This window comes from Lygodium microphyllum, chromosome 15, assembly GCF_053477565.2.
Source record: "Lygodium microphyllum isolate KBCC chromosome 15, Lygodium_microphyllum_v1.1.10, whole genome shotgun sequence".
NCBI classification, from domain to species: domain Eukaryota; kingdom Viridiplantae; phylum Streptophyta; class Polypodiopsida; order Schizaeales; family Lygodiaceae; genus Lygodium; species Lygodium microphyllum.
Window position 1 is genome coordinate 63,145,536 of NC_141149.1, and position 5,290 is coordinate 63,150,825.

Consider the following 5,290-nt stretch of genomic DNA (forward strand, 5'->3'; position numbering starts at 1 on the left):
CCATCACTCCAACACTCCTCTCCCCATGATGTTGCTGCCCACAACCCTATCGAAGGACATTGCAGTTTGTGGCCTTCTTCCACCATCTCATGCCTGACGTCATCTCTCCCATATCTAGCAACAGGTTTTTGCATTTTGCATCTCTAGAGCATCTCCAACAGTAGGTGTCATCTTCTTCCCATATGGCATCACCTCGGTATCTGCATTTGGCAGTTTGGAGGACTCCACACATCTTGGCGTCAGGTTTCCTACAAAAACATAAGTCTTTACCTGTTGGCATCAACATCTATGTTTGCATTTGGTAGTTAGGAGGCATTTGGCATTTGTGTTTTGCATCCTAGCTCACTCCCTGGCATCAAAGGACTATGGTTCACTTCCTCAATAGTTGGTGATCATCTTGTTTATCTTCGATAGCATCACAAGCTTGTGATTCACTCCCTCAATAGCTGTCCTTCACCTTCCAATCATTACTTCAATAGCCCATTGCCCAGAGGACTGCGTTTCACTCCCTTTAATGTGCAGATTCCCATGGGTGCTACCGCCTGATTCAAATAGAACAATGCAGTTATCTTTTGAGCTTCCACTCCATTGTATAAGCTTTTCTTCTCATAGAATGATTCAGTGCATCATCACTATGTTCTTGTGTTTATGAGTTTCTCTTCTCTCTCAGTGTTTGCCATACACACTGTGTTTCTCCCCGCAAACCCTACCATCTTTCTGAACTCTTTGTCATTTTTTTGACATGATATCAAAGCCTTCTTCTATTAGTCATTTTTCACATGGTATCAGAGCCAGAGGTGCTCAGTGAACTGTGAAGATCCTTTGCATCAGAGAAGGAAAAGACAAGTTGTGGATTCGGTATCATCCATTGATTTTCCCTTCATTTCCATTGCTTCACCAGGAGATAGAGATACCCTTCTCTTCCTCTCCTACCCATCCTCCATTTTATAGGTTGACACTCCGGTGCTATGGCTTTTCCATAGGAAGATGAACATACCTACCACCGATGCTTGCCGACATGGACTTGGCTCCCTACCCCATCGGAGTATATGCGTCTTCCCCCAAGCACTCATTGTGCCATTTGTCCCTTCTGGGCCACAAAGTTTATTCTGCATTGGCTTTCGGATTTTTATGTTGAAGGCCATAAGATTCATCCCATGCGCACTAAGCCCTTTCAAGCCACAAAAGGATCACTTGCTACCATGGCCTGCTCGCAACCACCACAATGAGCTACAAAGGTTGCTTCTACTTATTGTAGGGTTTCAAGAATGCTACCTCGAGAAGCTTATGCAGTCGGCTCCCTTGAGAGACGGTGACTGTTGGACACCGTCCCTTCGGCCATCCGCCCTTTCGAGAGATGGTGATTGTTTGACACCTTCCATTACTTCAACTTTGCACTTCGCTCCATTGAGAGACAATGATTGTTGCCCAACCTTGGCTCAACATGAGCCTCACCTTGTCTCACCCTTGACTACTCAGGTTTGAGAGGCCACCTCTGGGAATTCTGGGGCTGCTATGACAAACAATGAGTATTGACAAAGATATTAGAAACCCTAAAAGACATACTAGCACTAAGTATACACCATGGGCCTGTTTTCCAAAGTTGAAAGCTTGAAGCTTCAAGGCAGAAAAAGAAGAAGAAGAAGGAAACGGAGGCGGCAAGGAGAGTTACGCACACGAGAGAGAGAGAGAGAGAGAGAGAGAGAATGGGCAAGATGGCGAGAGAGCAAGAGAGACCAGCAGAAAAACAGATAGCAATCCAAGCAAATGCGATGTGGGCAGTAAGCAAAAAGCTGTATGGATCAACTGGTATGTACCACAGGATGTTCCAGCCGAAACGGCGTTTTGGAGTTTTCGTTTCTGTTTAAAACGGCCATTCTGCTTTGGTCAAGCAGGTATGGGATTTCAGGATACTATATCGGACATGTATCATGCAGACATTGCAAGATATTGGAGTACCAAAGGGTATGCAGTGGGGCATTTATGCATTATATGAGAGAATGACAGGCCATATACGAGCACTTGGGGCTGTCTGATAGGATTGACAAACCCATAGGAGTAAAGCAAGGATGCCCAGTGCCCACCCTCACCCATAGTATTTGAATTGTATATAGACCATAGTATTTGTAGACTTTATTTTTGTCTTTCTTTCTCTCACAAAACACTGCAGAGTGCATGATGTCTCATGCTCACTGCTATATCACATGTTCAACCATGAGTTGTCCTGGAAACCTCATCACAATTGACAGCTTTGGCTAAATTGATGCCAATCCTTCTCCTATTTAAATGGCTTTCTGGGCAGCAGCATGCAAAAGCCACATGCATAGTTTTAAAAACAATTAATGGATTTTATATGAGCGGCATTGAAGTTTTCAATTCAAGATGTGAATCTCTTTGATTACAGGGACAAAACCCATGGAAGAGTTACAAGTGCAGGTCATGAGGACCTTACCTCTTGTGAAGGATGAGCCACTTTCTGAAGCTTCAACTGTAGGTATTTCTGATGTTTTTTCTTGAGATGCCACACCCCATGGATAATAATTATCTTGTCATCGTTGTCTTGCATTGACCATGATCCAAAGGGACCGATTTGTGGTAGTATTGGAATGACCCAAAGCAGTTGTGGCATGTACTCTTGAAAATAACAGCTGACCATTGATGTGCAGAAGTGGGGTTGACAAATATAAATCAGCCCAATGAAGCTGTGGAGTTTTACTGTAACCACTTCTTTTGGTTTTCTTGAGGCTAATTTACAGGTATCAGAAAGGATAACTAAACTCTTTATCTTTGTATACTCAACTACCCACTGCTAAAATTGATAGAGCTCGGGATGAAACACCAACTGAGGCCTTGGATGTCAATGTGGTTTGATGGGAATTGACCAAATCCAGAAGAGAAAGCTAAGTAAGAGGGCAAAGCAGGCCTTTGATTGTTATCGAGTCCACCTGGGAGCTTTCAGATTTCCCAATGTATAATGTCTCAGTACCAGGGATTGGTTATCGCTCTCTTTTTTTTCTTTTTTGGGGTGTGGGGGGCAGGGGGGTGTGTCAGGTGGGGTTATGTGGTTTTTTAGTCCTCTCTAAATTTTGAGGGCTGGGTGCCTTATAGAGTTTCCTGGGACCTGGGCGATTCCAGAGCTAGACATAGACTCCTGCGGAGAATAGGCCTGTATAGTAGTAGGTGATCAACCAACTGAAGCCTTCAATGTCAACCTAATTTGTGCTCTTCATTTTATGATGTGAACTTTTATGAGCCTTGATTTCATTGCATCTCACTAAATACATTTGTACTTCTGATTTTTGTCTTTTCCATCCTACTATCCAAAAGTAACATGAGCTTTTGATTTCTTTGGACCTGACTAAACATAGTGTAACAAAAAATTAAGTGTCAATAATATGTAATCCTCTTACATCAAGCTCATTTTCACTTTTGTATTGTTCATATCAATCTTAGGGAAGGCAAAGATTTAAATACAAAAGATTTGGTCCATGTTAAATGTTTCCCCGTTTGTATATTACCATCTTTGTATATATCGGAAGATAGCTTTAAGCTCTGGATTCTGTATAAAAGTGGAGTCTGGTTCACTCTGAACCTATTCCACCTTCAGATGTGGCTGTTAAGAGGAGCATTAACTGCGTTTAATCCTTTAAGAGGAGCACTAACTGCCACCTGCAAAGCTCCCCAAGTCTGGAGACCACATGGAAGTGGATTAATGCAAAGCTATCATAGGTGATGCTGTTGATTTTGCAAGCATTGAGAAGCATTCCATTGATTACAAACGCTCCTGCGGGATTCGTCCAAGGAATGGATCCAAGCCGTACACCCAAACTAAACAATGATATGCAGATTTTTCACTGGCAGGAGTGTTTCTTTTTTATGGGAACCACTCTGGGAGGATCATGTTTCCTGCAAATGTTTCAAGATCTAACGGTCCTCCAGCAGTTTCAGTTCATGGGTCGGAGCTTCCATTTGGTGCTCATGCGCTCTCCTCAAGAGGGACTCAATCTCTTGGGGTGTTTCAGTGGAATACAAGTGCGATTTGTTCCATATTGTGCCATGGAGTTGCAGGCTATTCTGCAGAGGGTGTTCTTCTTCATGAGTGCCCCGTGAGTTTCCTTCTTAGGACTGCCCAAATGGCTTAACAGTGAGTTGGGGGTGCTGACAGAAGCCGTTGGGAGAGTGAATAGGCTTGAGCTCTTAATGGAAGTTAAATTCTCCCACGTTCAGATGTCTGCCACCAATGCAAAGAACACGCGCATCACAACTGCAACTGCCCAAGAAAACAGGTGGAAGGCATGGCTAAAGGAAGGAGATGGTCAATGCTCAGTTAGGCAAGGTACAAGGTGCTCAGGAAGCAACAGACCCAAACTCAGAGCCAGCTGCTGGTGCTCAGCACAACAATAAAGATGCAAAGGGCACAGGCCCAATTCAGCCTTACAGGTAAAAGGAGCCATATTTGACACAGTAAAGTTAAGAAGACATTGTCGATCAAGAAGTTGGCTTATGTCCCTTTCGTAGACAAACCTACTTTACATAACCATGAGTAAGTTTCCAGAATGATGGTGGCTTCATGGAATGTGGGAGGGCTCTACTGATTAATGAGACGAAACAGACCTGATCTGTTGGCTCTGCAAGCCAAGTGAGGGTGACACATGCACCTTCAAGATGGATTGGTACGACTTCATAGCAGGTGGCTGCCGAAGCGGTAAGGGAGGTACCATGATCCTACACAAGAAGACTTATTAGAACCGGCAGGAGAGCTTTGTTCAGCTGTTGCCAAAGGAGGAGGTGGACATCTGGTCATTTGGTCTATCTGCACTCCTAACACCTCCTTTATATAAATGTCTTGGTTAAACATTAATCAAATAGTCAAAGATAGACTAAATGCTCAATTGAGCAGTACTAACATATCCTTCGCATACCTCTATGCATCAATTGAGTCAACAATACGTAAAACTAGTATGAGAATCAATTAAATGCAATCATTTTCATTAACCCTAAGATATCAATTTTTAAACAATGGTTGGTTACAAAAATAAATGGTCGAGGGATACTCCATGAACTACTTATTCGACTATAAGAAAAAGTATTGGTAATAGCAATTAACATGTAAACACTAATACTCACTAATATGTGTATTATGAGATCACCCGAGGGTAGTAATGTTCACATACACAAGTTGGTGTTAAACATCTCCGCAGACTTTTTACCCAAGGGAGAATCATGCAAGGCCATCATCTCGTTAAGAATATGTTTTCAGTCTTCATGTATAGAGGAGAGAAAATTTAAG

General features: G+C 42.8%; 1 long non-coding RNA gene across 3 annotated transcripts; it reads left to right on the plus strand.

Moving 5' to 3' along the window:
- The first annotated feature begins 1,525 nt into the window (after positions 1-1,525).
- On the plus strand, positions 1,526-4,935 carry LOC148024611 (uncharacterized). Of its 3 annotated transcripts, none has more exons than XR_015693327.1 (4): positions 1,526-1,965; positions 2,405-4,136; positions 4,188-4,440; positions 4,556-4,935. It is a non-coding gene; the product is annotated as an uncharacterized LOC148024611 (long non-coding RNA). The 3 variants fall into 3 exon arrangements; XR_015693326.1 differs by having other exon boundaries at positions 1,526-1,809; positions 1,896-1,965; positions 4,188-4,895; XR_015693325.1 differs by having other exon boundaries at positions 1,529-1,809; positions 4,188-4,892.
- The last annotated feature ends 355 nt before the right edge of the window (positions 4,936-5,290 follow it).